This window comes from Tamandua tetradactyla, chromosome 20 (assembly GCF_023851605.1).
Source record: "Tamandua tetradactyla isolate mTamTet1 chromosome 20, mTamTet1.pri, whole genome shotgun sequence".
NCBI classification, from domain to species: domain Eukaryota; kingdom Metazoa; phylum Chordata; class Mammalia; order Pilosa; family Myrmecophagidae; genus Tamandua; species Tamandua tetradactyla.
Window position 1 is genome coordinate 20,413,476 of NC_135346.1, and position 20,954 is coordinate 20,434,429.

Consider the following 20,954-nt stretch of genomic DNA (forward strand, 5'->3'; position numbering starts at 1 on the left):
AACTTTTGTATAGGGTGTGAGATACGGGTCCTCTTTCATTCTTTTGCATATGTATATCCAGTTCTCTAGGCCCCATTTATTGAAGAGACTGCTCTGTCCCAGGTGAGTTGGCTTGACTGCCTTATCAAAGATCAAATGTCCATAGATGAGAGGGTCTATATCTGAACACTCTATTCGATTCCATTGGTCAATATATCTATCTTTATACCAGTACCATGCTGTTTTGACCACTGTGACTTCATAATATGCCTTAAAGTAAGGCAGCGTGAGACCTCAGCTTCGTTTTTTTCCCTCAAGATACTTTTAGCAATTCGGGGCACCCTGCCTTTCCAGATAAATTTGCTTATTGGTTTTTCTATTTCTGAAAAGTAGGTTGTTGGGATTTTGATTGGTATTGCATTGAATCTGTAAATCGATTTAGGTAGACTTGACATCTTAACTATATTTAGTCTTCCAATCCATGAACACGGTATGCCCTTCCATCTATTTAGGTCTTCTGTGATTTCTTTTAACAATGTCTTGTAGTTTTCTTTGTATAGGTTTTTTGTCTCTTTAGTTAAATTTATTCCTAAGTATTTTATTCTTTTAGTTGCAGTTGTAAATGGAATTGTTTCTTGATTTCCCCTTCAGATTGTTCATTACTAGTGTATAGAAACACTACAGATTTTTGAACGTTGATCTTGTAACCTGCCACTTTGCTGTACTCGTTTATTAGCTCTAGTAGTTTTGCTGTGGATTTTTCAGGGTTTTCGACATATAGTATCATATCATCTGCAAACAGTGATAGATTTACTTCTTCCTTTCCAATTTTGATGCCTCGTATTTCTTGTTCTTGTCTAATTGCTCTGACTAGAACTTTCAACACAATGTTGAATAACAGTGGTGATAGTGGACATCCTTGTCTTGTTCCTGATCTTAGGCGGAAAGTTTTCAGTTTCTCCCCATTGAGGATGATATTAGCTGTGGGTTTTTTTATATATTCCCTCTATCATTTTAAGGAAGTTCCCTTGTATTCCTACCCTTTGAAGTGTTTTCAGCAGGAAAGGATGTTGAATTTTGTCAAATACCTTCTCTGCATCAATTGAGATGACCATGTGATTTTTCTGCTTTGATTTGTTGATATGGTGTATTACATTAATTGATTTTCGTATGTTGAACCATCCTTGCATACCTGGGATGAATCCTACTTGGTCATGATGTATAATTCTTTTAATGTGTTGCTGGATTCGATTTGCTAGAATTTTGTTGAGGATTTTTTGCATCTATATTCATTAGAGAGATTGGTCTGTAGTTTTCTTTTTTTGTAATATCTTTGCCTGGTTTTGGTATGAGGGTGATGTTGGCTTCATAGAATGAGTTAGGTAGCGTTCCCTCCACTTCAATTTTTTTGAAGAGTTTGAGCAGGATTGGTACTAATTCTTTCTGGAATGTTTGGTAGAATTCACATGTGAAGCCATCTGGTCCTGGACTTTTCTTTTTGGGGAGCTTCTTAATGACTGATTCAATTTCTTTACTTGTGATTGGTTTGTTGAGGTCATCTCTTTCTTCTCGAGTCAATGTTGGTTGTTCATGCCTTTCTAGGAAGTTGTCCATTTCATCTACATTGTTGTATTTATCAGCATAAAGTTGTTCATAGTATCCTGTCATTACTTCCTTTATTTCGGTGGGGTCAGTGGTTATGTCTCCTCTTCCATTTCTGATCTTATTTATTTGCATCCTCTCTCTTCTTCTTTTTGTCAATCTTGCTAAGGGCCCATCAATCTTATTGATTTTCTCATAGAACCAACTTCTGGTTTTACTGATTTTCTCAATTGTTTTCATGTTCTCAATTTCATTTATTTCTGCTCTAATCTTTATTATTTCTTTCCTTTTGCTTGCTTTGGGGTTAGTTTGCTGTTCTTTCTCCAGTTCTTCCAAGTGGACAGTTAATTCCTGAATTTTTGCCCTTTCTTGTTTTCTGATATAGGCATTTAGGGCAATAAGTTTCCCTCTTAGCACTGCCTTTGCTGCATCCCATAAGTTTTGAGATGTTGTGTTTTCATTTTCATTTGCCTCGAGATATTTACTGATTTCTCTTGTAATTTCTTCCTTGACCCACTGGTTGTTTAAGAGTGTGTTGTTGAGCCTCCACATATTGGTGAATTTTCTGGCGCTCTGCCTATTATTGATTTCCAACTTCATTCCTTATGATCTGAGAAAGTGTTGTGTATGATTTCAATCTTTTTAAATTTGTTGAGACTTGCTTGTGACCCAGCATATGGTCTATCTTTGAGAATGATCCATGAGCACTTGAGAAAAAGGTGTATCCTGCTGTTGTGGGGTGTAATGTCCTATAAATGTCTGTTAAGTCTAGCTCATTTATTGTAATATTCAAATTCTCTGTTTCTTTATTGATCCTCTGTCTAGATGTTCTGTCCATTGATGAGAGTGGGGAATTGAAGTCTCCAACTATTATGGTAGATGTGCCTATTTCCCTTTTCAGTGTTTGCAGTGTTTGCCTCATATATTTTGGGGCATTCTGGCTCGGTGCATAAATATTTATGATTGTTATGTCTTCATGTTGAATTGTTTCTTTTATTAGTACATAATATCCTTCTTTGTCTCTTTTAACTGTTTTACATTTGAAGTCTAATTTGTTGGATATTAGTATAGCTACTCCTGCTCTTTTCTGGTTGTTATTTGCATGAAATATCTTTTCCCAACCTTTCACTTTCAACATATGTTTATTTTTGGGTCTAAGCTGTGTTTCCTGTAGACAGCATATAGAAGGATCCTGTTTTTTAATCCATTCTGCCAATGTAGGTCTTTTGATTGGGGAGTTCAATCCATTAACATTTAGTGTTATTACTGTACGGGTAGTACTTTCCTCTACCATTTTGCCTTTTGTATTTTATATGTCATATCTAATTTTCCTTCTTTCTACACTCTTCTCCACACCTCTCTCTTCTGTCTTTTCGTATCTGCCTCTAGTGCTCCCTTTAGTATTTCTTGCAGAGCTGGTCTCTTGGTCACAAATTCTCTCAGTGATTTTTTGTCTGAAAATGTTTTAATTTTTCCCTCAATTTTGAAGGAAAATGTTGCTGGGTATAGAATTCTTGGTTGGCAGCTTTTCTCTTTTAGTAATTTAAGTATATCATCCCATTGTCTTCTCGCCTCCATGGTTTCTGCTGAGAAATCTACACATACTCTTATTGGGTTTCCCTTGTATGTGATGGATTGCTTTTCTCTTGCTGCTTCCAAGATCCTCTCTTTCTCTTTGACCTCTGACATTCTGACTAGTAAGTGTCTTGGAGAACGTCTATTTGGATCTATTCTCTTTAGGGTACGCTGCATTTCTTGGATCTATAATTTTAGGTCTTTCATAAGAGTTGGGAAATTTTCAGTGATAATTTCTTCCATTAGTTTTTCTCCTCCTTTTCCCTTCTCTTCTCCTTCTGGGACACCACAACACGTATAATTGTGCGCTTCATATTATCATTCAATTCCATGAGTCCTTGCTCATATTTTTCCATTCTTTTCCCTATAATTTCTGTTTCTTGTCAGATTTCAGATGTTCCATCCTCCAGTTCACTAATCCTAACCTCTGTCTCTTGAAATCTACCATTGTAGGTTTCCATTGTTTTTTTCATCTCTTCTACTGTACCTTTCATTCCCATAAGGTCTGTGATTTTTTTTTCAGACTTTCCATTTCTTCTTTTTGTTCATTACTTGCCTTCTTCATATCCTCCCTCAATTCACTGATTTGGTTTTTGATGAGGTTTTCCATGTCTGTTCATATATTCTGAATTAATTGTTTCAGCTCTTGTATCTCATTTGAACTATTGGGTTGTTCCTTTGACTGGGCCATATCTTCAGTTTTCCTGGTGTGATTTGTGATTTTTTGCTGGCATCTAGACATTTAATTACCTTAATTAGTTTATTCTGGAGATTGCTTTCATTTCTCTTACCTAGGGTTTTCTTGCTAGATGAATTTGTTGTCTATCTGTTTTTTGACCTTCAGTTCAGCTTTTTCTGGACCTCTATCTTAGGTTTTGTTTAACAGAGGATAATTTTTCATTTCTTGTTTTCTTGTTTCTTGCCCTGCTTGTATGGTGCTTTTTCTTTCCCCACCCTTAGGAGGGTCTACGTAGGTATTACAGACTCCAGTCAGGTTTTCCCGGACTAAACTGGCCTCCTATCAGGGGGAAGGAGTCACCTGTGTCAGTTTTCCCTGCAGGTGAGACCCAGCAGGTTAAAAGACTTTCCTATGAAGTCTCTGGCCTCTGTTTTTCTTATCCTGCTCAGTATGTGGCACTTGTCTGCCTGCGGGTCCCACCAGCAAAAGATGTTGCAGTACCTTTAACTTTGGAAGACTCTCCCTGCTGGGGGTGTGGTGGAGACAGAGGAGAGGTTGTAGGCTGGTTTTAATGGCTTCAAATTGCCAAGCCCTGGGTTCTGAATTCCTTCAGGGAGGGATTCCACCTGAGTTGGGCTTCACCCCTCCCTTGGGGAAGGCACAGGTGGGAGACAGCCCTGAAAGCAGTCTGTTTCTGCCTATGCCTGGGGCAGTTGCAGCCCGAGTAGTCCCACCACTGAATCCAGAGGCAGCCAAGTCTCCGTAGAAACACAGCCACAAAAACCTCCATTTCCTCTTCTTTCCTGTTTTTCCATTAGCCCAATAAGCGACCTCCACCTTGACCAGGTTCGCCTGAGCTGGGGGCCTATTTTTAGTAGTCAGAATTTGTTAATTATTGCCACAATTGCTGTTTGGTTGGACTCAACCCCTGCTGCTGTTAGAGTCTCTTTCCTTTCCCTCTGGGAAGCCGCCTGTTGGGGAGGGGCGCCAGCCGCCACAGCTTGGGGAACTCACGGTTCTGGGGAGGCTCACAGCCAGTCCAGCTGGTCCAAACTGGGGTACGCTGTGTGTCTGGTCACTGTCGTGGCTCCAGGAGCTGTTCTGTAATCTTTCTGGTTATTTAGTAGTTGTTCTCGAGGACGAAATAAAACGTGCACATTGCTAAGCCGCCATTTTGGCACCTCCTCCTTCTGGACCCATACAGTTTTCAACTTCATAATTCTTGACTGGAATCTTTTTAAAAATATTTTTATTGATAAAACAACATACAAACACAAACATTGTTTTTAAAATTTATTTTATTTATTAAACATACCAACATACATGCACATTCTTACCATATGATCATTCCATTCTACATATATAATCAGAAATTCACAATATCATCACATGTTGTATATTCATCATCATGATCATTTCTTAGAATACTTGCATCAATTCAGAAAAAGAAAAAAAAAGAAAACAGAAAAAAATTCATACATACCATATCCCTTACCTCTCCCTTTCATTGATCACTAGCATTTCAATTTACTAAATTTATTTTAACATTTGTTCCCCCTATTATTTATTTATTTTTAATCCATAGTTGTACTCATTTAATCCACAGATAAAAGAAGCATCAGACACAAGGTTTTCACAATCACACTGTCACGTTGTGAAAGCTATATCATTATACAATCATCTTCAAGAAACATGGCTACTGGAACACAGCTCTACATTTTCAGGCAGTTCTCTCCAGCCTCTCCATTATACCTTAACTAAAAAGGTGAAATCTATTTAATGCATTAGGATAACCTCTCAACTCTGTTTGGAACCTCTAGCCATTGATACTTTATTTTGTCTCATTTCTCTCTTCCCCGTTTTAGTCAAGGTTTTCTCAATCCCTTGGTGCTGAGTCCCAGTTCATTCTAGGATTTCTGTCCCACATTGCCAGGAAGGTTCACACCCCTGGGAGTCATGTCCCACATAGAAAGGGGGAGGGCAGTGAGTTTGCTTGTTAAAACACAAACATTCTTAATGTACAAACATTCCATACAAGGTGTATAATCAATGGCTCATAACATCATCACATAGTTGTATAGTCATTACCATGATCATTTTTTTAGAATATTTGCATCACTCCAGAAAAATAAATTGAAAAATAAAAAGAGAAAAACTCATACATACCATACTCCTTACCCCTCCCTCTTCTTGACAACTAGTATTTCCATGTTGATTGGAAAGAGTTTAAGCATCACAAACTGACAGACTTGTTGCCCTTGGGTTTAGAACTGGAATCCTTGAGGCAGCGTTTCTGGAAGCATGCTAATCCTGCAGGCAAGCCCAAAGCTGGTCAGAATGTGAATGTGAGTATCAAAGTGAAAGACATGGGCACTGATGGAAAGGAAGTGCTAAAGGCAGGTGTGGTAACTGTGACTGTGGCAGCTGAGAAGCTTGATGGGGCAAGCCATATAAAGCCAGGTATATGAGCCTGCAGTTTTTCTGGTTTTGCTTTGTACTCTGACAGGCCTTTCTTTTTTTTAATTTTAAATTTTTATTGTGAAATATAACATATATACAAAAAAGCAATAAATTTCAAATCACACTGCAACAATGTGTTATACAATGGATTTCAGAGTTTGGAATGGGTTATGGCTCCACAATTTTGCATTTTTCCTTCTAGCTACTCCAAGACACTGGAGGTTAAAAGCAATACCAATATAACTATTCAGCACTCATACTCCTTTGTTAAAGCCTATCTTCTCTGTTATAATTCCACCTTCTTTTTTAATTTTTCTTCCAATTTTATGGGTATTTGGGCTATGCTCATTCTAATTTTTTCATGTTAGAAAGGGCTATTGAATTTATGGGATAGAGGGGTGGAACTAGCTGATGTTCTGGAGAGGCTGGCCCCTCTGGGTTTCAGGACTTATACGGACTAGGAACCCATCCGAAGGTTGTAGGTTAGAAAGTAATCATAGCACATGGAATCTTTGTAGAATCTCAAACAGAGCCCTAGGTGTTCTTTAGGGTTGATAGGAATAGTTTTAGTTGGGGTTTAGCAAATTTTGATAAATAGCAATATATAAGAGTAGCCTCCAGAGTAGCCTTTCAACTGTATTTGAATTCTCTTAGCCACTAATACCTTATTTGTTACAATTCTTTTCCCCCTTTTGGTCAGGAAGGCCTAGTCGATCCCAAGATGCCAGGGCCAGGCTCATCCCTGGAAGTCAGTCAGATCCTATGTTGCCAGAGGCATTTTCATCCCTGGATGTCATGTCCCACATGGTGGGGAAGGTAATGATTTTCCTTTCAAGTTGGGCTTTGAGAGAGAGACAGGCCACATCTGAGCAACAAAGGAGGTCCCCTGGAAGTAACTCTTAAGCATAATTATAGGTAGGCCAAGTTTCTCTGCTACATAAATAAGTTTCACAAGTGTAAGCCTCATGATCAAGAGCTTGGCCTATTGACTTGGGAGTACCTAATATTTGAGACAGTATTAGGGGTCTCCCTGATGGTAAAGTTTAATAGTTCCTTATATTTTTCTCCCATCCATCAAGGGACTTTGCCAACATACTATGGGATGTATCTGGGCATTACCTTAAACTATACAGAATTACAAGCTCTCATTCCCATTCTGGGTAAACAACACACTGTTAAACAATCAGTGGGTCAAAGCAGAAATTGCTAGAAAAATAGGTAAATATCTGGAGATGAAAGAAAATGAGAATACAACATATCAGAACTTATGGGATGTGGCAAAGTCAGTGCTGAGAGGGAAATTTATTGCCCTACATACCCAAATTAAAAGAGGAAGAATGAGCAAAAATCAAGGTCTTAACCACTTACTTGGGGGAACCACAGAAAGAACAGTAAACTAACCCCAAAGAAAACAGAAGAAGAGAAATAACAAAGATTAAAGCAGAAGTAAATAAACTGTAGAACAACAACAACAAAAAAAAAAACAATAGAAAGAATCAACAAAACCAAAAGTTGGTTCTTTGAGAAAATCAGTAAAATTAATTGACCCCTAGCTAGGCTGACTAAGAAAAAAAAGAGATAGGATGCTGCATTAGCTAGGGTTATCAAGAGAAACAGAATCAGCAGGAAATATTCATAGAGATAAAACTCATAAAAGTATCTCATGTAACTGAGGGAATGTACAGTCCAAGGTCTGTAGGGCAGGCTACAAGCTGGTAACTCTGATGAAGGTCCACAACAAACTCTCAGGAGAGGCTGGCTGGACAACCATGGGAATGGAAGACTCCAAATCTATAGGGCTGTGAAGCTGGTGACTCCAATGAAGGGTCTGGATGAACTCCACAGGAGAGGTTCACTGGTTGAAGCAGGCAGAGTGACTACCTCTTCTGAATCCTCCTTAAAAGCCTTCCAGTGATTAGATTAAGTGTGACACAATCAGCTGCGGATACAGCTGATGTAATTATGATTTAAGTCCATGAAATGTCTTCATAGCAACAGAAAGACCAGCTCTTGCCTGACCAGACAACCGGGCACCATCACCTGGCCAAGCTGACACATGAACCTGACCATGACAGATGCTGTCCTAGTTTGCTAGCTGCCGGAATGCAATATACCAGACATGGAACAGCTTTTAGAAAGGAGAATTTAATAAGTTGCAAGTTTACAGCTCTAAGGCTGTGAAAATGTCCCAATTAAAGCAAGTCTATAAAAATATCCAAATTAAGGCACCAAAAAGAGGTTACCTTCACTCGAAAAAGGCTGATGAAATTCAGGGTTTCTCTCAACTGGAAAGGCACATGGTGAACATGGCAATGTCTGCTAGCTTTCTCTCCAGGCTTCTTGCTTCATGAAGCTCCCCCAGGGAAGTATTTCTTTTTCGTCTCCAAAGGTCTCTGGCAGTATGGGCTCTCTGCTTCATGGCTCTGCTCTCTCAGAATCTCTAAAGAGGGACTCTCCAAAATGTTTCCTCTTTTAAAGGATACCAGTAAACTAATCAAGACCCACGTGGAATGGGTGGAGTCACATCTTCTGCTATTCAAAAGTTAATATCCACAATCAAGGGAGTCACATCTCCAAGGGAACAATCCAAAAGCTCCCAGCCAGCAATACTGAATGAGGATTAAAGGACATGGCTTTTCTGGGGTTCACCACAGATTCAAACTGGCACAGGTGCAAATAAATAAAACAGAAATGAGAGGGAGGTTGTTACCATGGGTCCTAAAGACACTATGTGTTCTGATTTGTACGCCAGAAAAGCCAAGTTTTAATCCTGATTCAATCTGGTGAAGGCAGCTGTTTCTTTTAACTTCTTTTCAGTACTGTAGGCTGGAAACTTGATTAGATTATCCCATGGAGATGTGACACGCCCAGTTGTGTGTGTGAACTTTTAATTAGATGGAGATGTGACTCGACCCATTCCAGGTAGTCTTGATTAGTTTACTAAGTTCCTTTCAAACAGGAAACATTTTGGAGAGTCAGAGCTGACAGAAATGACAGAAGCCTCAGAGCTGACAGAAACTTCACAGCAGAGCTGACACAGATGCAGAAAAATGGAGAACAGAGACAGAGATTTTTGGAGATGCTTGGAGCCCAGTAAACATTGCCATGAGATATTAAGCCAGCTAGAACCTGGAAAGATAAAAGCCAGCCCTGAAGAAGTAGAGTGAGGAACGTGCACAGGAACAGAGGCTTAAAGCAATGGAGCCAGGAGCAAGGCACCAGCAGATGCCACGTGACTACAGAGCTGACAGAGATGTTCCTAACCCATTGGCCTTTTTTGAGTGAAGGTAACCTCTTTTTGGTGCCTTAATTTGGACACTTTCACTTCCTTAGAACTGTAAACTTGTAACTTATTAATTTCCCCTTTTTGAAAGCTATTCTAGTTCTGGTATATCACATTCTGGCAGCTTGCAAACTAATACACTATGAACAACTATACACCAACAAACTAGACAACTGAACTAAAATGGACAAATTCCTAGAAACAACAAATTACCTACACTGACTCAACAGGAAATAGATGATCTAAACAAACCAATCACAAGAAAAGAGATTCAGTCATCAAAAATCTTCCTACAAAGAAAAGTCCAAGGACAGATGGCTTCTCAGGGGAATTTTATCAAAATTCCAAAAAGATCCCCCTAAGATCAGGAACAAGACAAGGATGTCCACTATCACCACTATTATTCAACATTGTGTTGGAGGTTCTAGCCAGAGCAATTAGACAAGAAAAAGAAATACAAGGCATCAAAATTGGAAAGGAAGAAGTAAAACTATCACTGTTTGCAGACGATATGATACTATACGTCGAAAACCCAGAAAAATCCACAACAAAACTACTAGAGCTAATAAATGAGTACAGCAAAGTAGCAGGTTACAAGATCAACATTCAAAAATCTGTAGCATTTCTATACACTAGTAATGAACAAGCTGAGGGGGAAATCAAGAAACGAATCCCATTTACAATTGCAACTAAAAGAATAAAATACCTAGGAATAAATTTAACTAAAGAGACAAAAAACCTATACAAAGAAAACTACAAGACATTGTTAAAAGAAATCACAGAAGACCTAAATAGATGGAAGGGCATACCGTGTTCATGGATTGGAAGACTAAATATAGTTAAGATGTCAAGTCTACCTAAATTGATTTACAGATTCAATGCAATACCAATCAAAATCCCAACAACTTATTTTTCAGAAATAGAAAAACCAATAAGCAAATTTATCTGGAAGGGCAGGGTGCCCCGAATTGCTAAAAACATCTTGAGGAAAAAAAACGAAGCTGGAGGTCTTGCGCTGCCAGACTTTAAGGCATATTATGAAGCCACAGTGGTCAAAACAGCATGGTATTGGCATAAAGATAGATATATCGACCAATGGAATCGAATAGAGTGCTCGGATATAGACCCTCTCATCTATGGACATTTGATCTTTGATAAGGCAGTCAAGCCAACTCACCTGGGACAGAGCAGTCTCTTCAATAAATGGGGCCTAGAGAACTGGATATCCATATGCAAAAGAATGAAAGAAGACCCATCTCTCACACCCTATACAAAAGTTAACTCAAAATGGATCAAAGATCTAAACATTAGGTCTAAGACCATAAAACAGTTAGAGGAAAATGTTGGGAGATATCTTATGGATCTTACAACTGGAGGCGGTTTTATGGACCTTAAACCTAAAGCAAGAACACTGAAGAAGGAAATAAATAAATGGGAACTCCTCAAAATTAAACACTTTTGTGCATCAAAGAACTTCATCAAGAAAGTAGAAAGACAGCCTACACAATGGGAGACAATATTTGGAAATGATATATCAGATAAAGGTCTAGTATCCAGAATTTATAAAGAGATTGTTCATCCCAACAACAAAAAGACAGCCAACCCAATTACAAAATGGGAAAAAAACTTGAACAGACACCTATCAGAAGAGGAAATACAAATGGCCAAAAGGCACATGAAGAGATGCTCAATGTCCCTGGCCATTAGAGAAATGCAAATCAAAACCACAATGAGATATCATCTCACACCCACCTGAATGGCCATTATCAACAAAACAGAAAATGACAAGTGCTGGAGAGGATGCAGAGAAAGAGGCACACTTATCCACTGTTGGTGGGAATGTCAAATGGTGCAACCACTGTGGAAGGCAGTTTGGCGGTTCCTCAAAAAGCTGAATATAGAATTGCCATACGACCCAGCAATACCATTGCTGGGAATATACTCAAAGGACTTAAGGGCAAAGACACAAACGGACATTTGCACACCAATATTTATAGCAGCGTTATTTACAATTGCAAAGAGATGGAAACAGCCGAAATCTCCATCAACAGAAGAGTGGCTAAACAAACTGTGGTATATACATACGATGGAATACTATGCAGCTTTAAGACAGGATAAACTTATGAAGCATGTAATAACATGGATGGACCTAGAGAACATTATGCTGAGTGAGTCTAGCCAAAAACTAAAGGACAAATACTGTATGGTTCCACTGATGTGAACAGACATTCGAGAATAAATTTGGAATATGTCCTTGATATCAGAGTCCAGCAGGAGGTAGAAACAGGGTAAGATAATGGCCAATTGGAGTTGAAGGGATACAGACGGTGTAACAGGACTAGATACAAAAACTCAAAAATGGACAGCACAATAATACCTAATTGTAAAGTAATCAGGTTAAAACGCTGAATGAAGCTGCATCTGAGCTATAGGTTTTTGTTTTGTTTTGATTTTACTATTATTACTTTTATTTTTTTCTCTATATTAACATTCTATATCTTTTTCGGTTATGTTGCTAGTTCTTCTAAACCAATGCAAATGTACTAAGAAATGATGATCATGCATCTATGTGATGATGTTAAGAATTACTGATTGCATATGTAGAATGGTATGATCTCTAAATGTTGGGTTAATTTCTTTTTTTTCCATTAATTAAAAAAAAAAAAAAAGAGAACGGGTAATTGGAGCTGAAGGGATACAGACTGTACAACAGGACTGGATATAAAAACTCAGAAATGGACAGCACAATACTACCCAATTGTAATGCAATTATGTTAAAACACTGAATGAAGCTGCATGTGAGGTATAAGTTTTTTGTTTTTTTTTTCTTTCTATTATTGTTTTAATTCTTATTCTGTTGTCTTTTTATTTCTTTTTCTAAATCGATGCAAATGTACTAAGAAATGATGAATATGCAACTATGTGATGTTATTAAGAATTACTGATTGTACATGTAGATTGGAATGATTTCTAATTGTTTTGTTAATTCTTTTTTTAATTAATAAAAATAATAATAATAATAAAAAAAAATAATAACCTGAAAAAAAAAATTCCAAAAAGAACTAACGCCAATCTTGCTCAACCTCTTCCAAAAAATTGAGGAAAAACATATGCTATGTAACTCATTTTATGAAACTAACATCACTCTAATGTCAAAACCAAATAAAGACGCCACAAGAAAGGAAAACTACAGACCCTTCTCCCTAATGAACATAGATGTAAAAATTCTCAAAGTTAGTAAATTGAATCTAATGACACATTAAAAGAATAATACACCATGACCAAGTGGGGTTTATACCAGGAATGCAATAGGGGTTCAACTTGAGAAAATCAATCAAAGTAATACAGCATATCAAAATTCAAAAGGAAATATCCCATGATACTGTCAATTGATGCTGAAAAAGCATTTGACAAAACTCAGCATCCTTTTCTGATAAAAACACTTTAAAAAGCAGAATTGAAGGAAACAGGAAACAAGATCATGAGAGGCATATATGAAAAACCCGTACACAAGGATCTTCATTGTCACCATTATTATTTAACATTGTACTAGAAGTTATAGCTAGAGTGATCACGCAGAAGAAAGGAATAAAAGGCATCCAAATAAGAAAGAAAGAAGTAAAACTTTCATTACTTTCTGATGACATGACCCTATACTTGGAAAACCCTGAGAAATGTACAACAAAGCTACCTGAGCTAAAAATTCCGCAAAGTGACAGGCTACAAGATTAATGCACAAAAATCAGGAACGTTTCTATATACAATAATGACCTAACTAAAGAGACAATTAAGGAAAAAATTCCATTCAAAATAGCAACAACAAAAAAATGAAATATCTAGGAATAAGATTAACCTGAGATGCTAGGGTCTTGTATGAAGAAAATCACAAAATATTGCTAAAAGAAATAAAAAATCTAAATAGATGAAAAGACATTCCATGCTCATGGATAGAGAGACTGAAAGTCATCAAGTCTCAGCTCTACCCAAATTGAGCTACAGATTCAATGCAATACCAATAAAAATTCCAACAACCTACTCTGAGGACATGAAAAGCTTGTTATTAAATTTATTTGGCAGGAAAAGAGACCTCAAATACCTAAAGATATTTGGCTAAAGATATCCTAAAAAAAGAAGGGCAAACTGGGAGGACTAAAATTTCCCAACTTTAAAGCTTACTATAATCTTTAAAGCTTACAATAAAGGGCTAAAATTTCCCAACTTTAAAGCTTACTATAAAGCCACTACAAAACAGCATGACAGTGGCACATACACAGAAGTATTGACTAATGGATACGAATTGAGAGATGGAGATTGACCACCAAATCCATGTCAATTAATCTTTGACATGCCTCTAAACCCACTGAATTGGGACAGAATAGTCTTTTCAATAAATGGGCTCGGGAGAACTAGATATCAATAACCAAAAGAATGAAAGAGGACCCTACCTTACACCTTATACAAAAATTAATTCAAAATGGATCAAAGACCTAAATATAAAAGTCAGTACCCTAAAACTACTGGAAGAAAATATAGGGAAACATTTCCAAGACCTGGTAATAGGAAGTGGTGTCTTAAACTTTATACTCAAAACACAAAGAAAGAAAGAAAAAAAGACAAATGGGAACTCTTCAAAATCAAATACTTCTGTGTCTCAGAGGAATCTTTCAAAAAGGTAAAGAGGCAGCCAACTCAGTAGGAGAAAATATTTGGAAACTGGACATCAGATAAAGATTTGATAGACTGTGTACATAAAGAAATTACACGACTCAACAGCAAAATAACCCAATTTTAAAATGGGAAAAGGATACTAATAGACATTTCTCCGAAGAGCAAATACAAATAGCTAAAAACCATATGAAGGGATGCTCTTCTTCATTAGCTATAAGGGAAATGCAAATCAAGACAAATGAGATGTCACCTTACACCTCCAAGAATTACTGCTATTAAACAAACAAAACTACAATTTGGAGAGGATATGGAGAAATTGGAATACTTATTAACTGCTGGTGGGAATGTATAATGGTAGAGCTGCTCTGGAAGACAGTGGCAGATTCTCAGAAAATTAAATATTGAGTTTATTGCCTATGATCTGGCAATACCAATACTCCATATATACCCAGAAAAGCTAAAAGCAGTGACACGACAGACATTTGTACACCAGTGTTCATAGTGGCACTATTTAAAATTGCTAAAAGGTGGAAAAAATCCAAGTGCCCATCAACAGATGACTGTATAAAGAAAATGTGTCATATAAATACGATGGAATATTATGCAGTGGTAAGACAGAATGAGGTACTGAAGCATATGATAACATGGATGAAACTTGAAGACATAATGCTGAGTGAAATAAGTCAGATACAGAAGGATAGATATTATATGATTTTAGTACTATGACTCTGGTAAAGGTAAACTTAGATGCTCACAATGTAGATTATATACAGGGGACTTAGAGGTACACAGAAGCTAGAGATGGGCAAATGGTTGCCCTATTAGGTTGAACTTAAATATAAGGGAACAGATAGAAGTGATGGTAGTTCATTAGAATGGTAATAACTAACACTGCCATACTGAAAATGAATACAATCGAAAGGAGTTGTGTAGAGTCATGTATTCCACCAATTAACTCTATACTTATAAATTCATTCTTGCATGAACTACTTCTAAGGTTTGATCTTGGATAAAGTAAATATAGAGGGATATAGGAAGAAAACTAATATTGTAACTACAGACCATAGCATAAATAGTACCACAGCAGTATCAGTGGTAAATAAATGGGGGGGGGGGGGCACAGGACAAGAGATAAGAGGAGGTTTAGAATTGATATTTGGTGAGGCTATGTTTATCAGTTCTTTGTCCCTTTGGACCAATGAAAACTGTCTAAAATTGAGAGAGCTGATAATAGTACAACTAAGTGAGGACGTTGTAAGATACGGATGGTTTATTTTGGACATTATCCATGATGCCCAATATAGATAAGTGGCCGAGAAGGGCACTGACTGAGAAGCAGAAAGGTGAGCCATGGTGTATAAATATGATGGAATATTGTACAGCTACAGAAAGAACAAAGTCCTGAGGCATGCAACAATGTTGAATGAACCTTGGGGACATTATGTTGTACAAAATAAACCAGAAACAAAAGAACAAATATTGTATGGTTTCTTTTAGAAAAAACTTATAAGAAAAATGATGCCTAGATTGTAGGCTTGAACAGTAGTCACATTTAGACGAAGCTTAGTTTTATGGCTAGATTCTGTGATAGTGTATTATATGTGTATAACCTGGTACTTCCCTGGAACTTTGAGTACCTATGTGACACCCAAGACACAGAGTTGGAGTTCTGCAGATCTGAAAGTCAGCATTGCTACATACAACTGTTACAGAAACCAAAAAAAGAGATCTGGCTTCAATTAGAGATAAAAATGAAGAGAATTTGATTGGTACTAAGGTAAATCAGAATACAAGGTAAAGGATGATATTGTATTTATTATAGAACTTCACCTACTGTATGGGACCAAAGGAAAAGAGGCTTATCTTGTCCAAAACCTAAATTTTCTGCAGCACACAATCTAACTCAACCTGCCTGGATAGCTCATTTTAGCAACCCAAACACAAGGAGCCCAGAATGGGAATGAGGGCTTGTAATTCTATATAGCTTAATGTGATACCTGCATATATCCCAGAGTATGTTGGGCAGATAATTAAAAAGTATTGGCAAGTCCCTTGAGGGACTGGAGAAAAAATTATTGAACTATTAAACTTTCCCATTTGGGAAACCCCTGACACTCTCTCAAACATTAGGAACTCCCAAGTTAAAAGACCAGGCCCATGATCTTAAGGCTTGCTCTTATGAAACATAGTGGAGAAGCTAAGTCTACCTATAGTTATGCCTGAGAGTTTCTTCTGGAAAACCTCTTTGTTGTTCAGATGTGGCCTCTCTCTAAGCCCAACTCTGCAAGGAAAATAATTTCCCTCCCCCCTACATGTGACATAACACCTAGAGGTGAAAGTGTCCTTGGCAAGGTGAGGCATGACTCCTGGGCATGGACCTGGCCATGGCACCCCAGATTGACAACGTCTTCCTGATCAAAAGGAAGAAAAGAAATATAACAAAATGAGGTATCAGTGGCTAACAGTTCAAATAGAGTTGACAAGTTATTATGGAGGCTACTCTTATGTATGCTTCAGCTAGATATTGCTAATTGCCATGGTTTGCCAACCCCCAACCAATATCATTCCTGTTAACCCTACAGAATACCTAGGGCTCTATCTGAGATTCCATAAAAGTTTCATGCACCAAGTTTACTTTCCAGAAACCTACAACTTCCAGAGGTTCCTTGGCCAGATAATCCTAGAGGGGCCAGGCTCTCCAAGAATATCAACTAGTTCCATTCCCCATCTCATATTATTAACACCCCTTTTCAACATGAAAAAGTTAGAGGCATAGCCCATATATCCCGAAAGATTGGGATAAGGATCAATGGACAAAGAGGAGTTAAAACAGAGAAGATAGAATTTAACAAATACATATGACTGCTAAATCATTATATTGATTTTCTTTTAGTCTTCAGTGTCTTGGAGCAGTGAGAAGGGAAAATAGGAAATTGTGGAACTGTAACCTATACCAAAGTTTGAAATCTGTTCTATAACTGCTTATTACAATATACTTTGAAATTTATTGCTTTTTTGTATATATGTTATACTTCACAATAAAAAATGTTTAAAAAAAAAAAAAGGCTAAGCATACAGTTACCATAAGGCCCAGCAATTCCATTCTTAGGTATATACCCAAGTGAAATGAAAACTTATGTCTATACAAAAACTTGTACATGAAGGCTCATAGTAGCATTATTTATTATAGTCAAAAGGTGTGGAGAACCCCAAATATCCATCAAATTGATGAGTGGATAAATAAAATGTGGTATATCCATACAATGAACTGTGATTCAGTCATAAAAGCAATGAAAAACAGATTACTTGTTACGCTATGGATGAACTTTGAAATTTTATGCTAAGTCACAGAAGCCTATCACAAAAGACCACATATTGTATGACTCCATTTATATGAAAAATCTATAGAGACAGAAAGTAGAATAGTGGTTACCTAGGGTTGTGGCCCTGAGGGAAGGGGGTAGAGTGTGAGGCTAAGGGGTGGCGTATTTCTTTTCAATATTTAGAGAAAATACTCTAAAATTGATTGCACATTTATGGTTGTGCAATTCTGTAAATAAAATGAAAGCCATTAACTGCATACTTTGGGAGAACTGTATTACATGTGAAACATATTTCAATAAGGTTGTTTTTTTTAAAAAAAAAAAAAGAGTGGTAGGAGCCAGGGCCTGGTATCTAATCAGCAGGGTCAAAACAGGGAGGAAGAAAACCTCTGGGGCCTAAAAAAACAAAGGAATTACCACTGCTGGGCAAGAACTGGGGAATACCAAGTTCCAGTACCAAACCCAGGAACCTACTAGCTAAGTGAACCCAAGGGAAGAGCTATGGCCTTGGGAGGTTTCTTCAGTGTTCTCAGAGATCTGTTGTTCTCCTCCCATGTCCAAAGGGAAGACTGTATAGTGATGCAAACTAAAGCTTGATCCCTCTAGATCCTTTTCTCTTTTCAATAATAATATATTTATTTACAAGTGTCAGTTGTAGTCTGGATATGTTGTCTATTTATTGATATCACAGAGCTAGACCACCATTTCATCTGAAATATGAAGAAACTGAAGGAAAATCCAGAGAAGGGAAGTAATCTGTTCAAGATCATAAAGCCAGTAAGTGGCATAGAGAGAACTTGAATCATAGTGAAATGCCTTACCTCTCAATTCCCTATCCCAGTGATTACATTTGTAATGAAACAGTAATAGCCTCAGGAAGGACACAGCTCAGGCCAGGGGGAGGGGGTGACTGTGAGGAAAAAAGGACAAAGAGCAGGTGAAAGGGGTGTGGGTTAAAATATGAGTTAAAATAGTAGTTATTACTATACTGGTTTACATGTTTTCCCTTTTATCTTGATTTCTTTCCATGAAGCCTATTCTCATTAACCATCCTGGGCTATGGCCAAGAAGAACAGTTGGTTTTTAAAGGTCATTGGAGGGTTTAGGCCATTTAAGGAATGGACTAGAGCAGTAGGAGAAAACAGTAGTGCTGTTTTAGGGATGTCTTTGGCTTCTCCAGGATCCAAATATTGAGCTGAATAGACCAGCCGTGGCCCCAGACAGCTTGTCCTTACCATCTAACTTCAAGGTGTCTGAATAAACTCCAAGGCTAAGAGGAACCCACATTTCCACCTGCCTTTTCCTAGTCTGTATTTCTCTCTCCATCTTGCCTACCCCCAAGTCTTACCTAGAGACTTACAGAGGGAGGAGAGGAAGGTGTGACCTTTTGCTTTCACAGTTTCACACCAGAGCCACCTTTTTAGCATAGCAGAGTTCAGAGGTCTTGTTCCCAAGCAGTGACTATTGGATTAAAATATGAGAGTTGGCTAGATGGAAAAAGGCTGGAACAAAGCATGGTCTCCAAAGGTCATCTCTCTTCTGCTTCTGTAGATTGTTGTATAGTACAGCAGCAGTTTGCAAATGCTTTGTTCTCACAACTCCTTTACAGATTTGAAAATTATTAAAGATTCCAAGAGTTTAGGTTTGGTGGGTTATAGCTATCAATATTTACTGTATCAAAAATTAAAACTGAATTAAAATGATCATTAATTCATTTAATAAATGTGAATATTAACATATTTTAATGAAAAATATATATTTCAAAACAAAAACCAATTAGTGAGGAGAATGGCAGAGTGGCATCATTAATGTCTGACTTAAGAAAAGATAGATTCTCATATCTGCTTCTTCATTCAGTGAGTTTTATAAACAATATATTGTTTTGGTTGAAGAAGATGAGGAAAACCTGGAGTCACACGATATGTAGTTGGAAAAGGGAGGAATGTTTACTAGCATTTTCAGGTACTTGTGAACCTTCTCCTTTAATACTATACCAAAACTTAACAATTGATAGTTTATTAAAGGTTGAAACCATAACAGTAAACTTTTTGTAGGTTTTTGCATTAATATCTATTAGTCTATCTTGCATTTTGAATGGATCTTTTACTCATGTTTTTTTAAAAAAATATTTTTACTGAGAAATATCCACATACATACAGTACAACCATATTATACAATAAATGGCCCACAATATCATCACATAGTTGTGTATACTTCACCATGATCATTTTTAGAACGTTTGCATCACTCCAGAAAAAGAAATAAAGAGAACTCATACATCCCATATCCCTTACCCCTCCCTCTCATTGACCCACAGTAGTTCAATCTACCCAATTTTTACCCTTTATCTCCCCCATTACTTATTTATTTATTTTATCTTTCTTTTTTTCTTAACTCATCTGTGCATACCCCGGATAAAAGGAGCATAAGACACAGGGTTTTCATAATCACACAGCCACACTGTAAAAGCTATATAGTTACACAGTCTTCTTCAAGAATCAAGGCTACTGGAATACACTTCAACAGTTTCAGGTACTTCCCTCTAGCCATTCCAATACACCATAAACTAAAAAGGGATATCTATATAATGCATAAGAATAACCTCCAGGATAACCTCTCGACTCTGTTTGAAATCTCTCAGCAACTGAAACTATATTTTGTCTCACTTCTCTCTTTCCCCTTTTGATCAAGAAGGCTTTCTTGCTTCCATGATGCCAGGTCCCAGCTCATCCCCAAGAATGAGGTCTCACGTTACCAAGGAAATATACACCCCTGGGAGTCATGTCCCACACAGGGGGTAGGGTGGAGTGTTCACCTACTAAGCTGGCTTAGAGAGAGAGAGGCCACTACTGAGCAACAAAAGAGGTTCTCTGGGGTTGACTCTTAGGCATAATCATCAGTAGGCGTGGCTTCTCCTTTGTAGGAATAAGCTTCATAGGGGTGAGCCCCAAGATTGAGCGCTCAGCCTATTGAATCTGTTGTCCCCACTGCTTTCATGCATGATTTTGTAACTTCATGCATTGGTCATTTGGAAAATATATGTTCACTGAGTTATGCAGATCTTCAAATGATTATTGACACATTTCATTACATAATATTAAAAAAACACATTTATTAACATCATCACCCATCTTATCAGAAAAGTCTTCAAGTGTTGCACAACTGTCAACCAATGGTAACAGATTCAATTTTCTAAAATTCTCATTTTGCTTAAAAGCTTGAATTTTATCATTGGGAACACATACTGTCTGCTGTTTTCCTTCAAGTGGCAGGGTCCAGAAAATGTCTGCCAAAAACCTAAAACTGAATTGCCAAAATTTTTCTGTCATTTTTTTTCAAGTAAAAATGGTGTTTCATGAAAAAAAAGTGGCTAGTTCAGCATGCA

The 20,954-nt window shown here is 37.4% G+C and overlaps 1 long non-coding RNA gene across 8 annotated transcripts in view; it reads right to left on the reverse strand.

Moving 5' to 3' along the window:
* The window catches only part of LOC143663850 (uncharacterized), a 110,654-nt gene that overhangs the window by 78,955 nt on the left and 10,745 nt on the right, over positions 1 to 20,954 (reverse strand). For 5 of the 8 annotated variants that reach the window (XR_013166211.1, XR_013166207.1, XR_013166214.1 and 2 more), the window contains exons 2-3: positions 18,391 to 18,479; positions 6,002 to 6,145 (exon numbers count right to left, since the gene is read on the reverse strand). The exons of the other annotated variants lie outside the window; for them this stretch is intronic. This is a non-coding gene — a long non-coding RNA (uncharacterized LOC143663850). The remainder of the gene's footprint in view (positions 1 to 6,001; positions 6,146 to 18,390; positions 18,480 to 20,954) is intronic. 8 annotated transcript variants of the gene reach the window in all.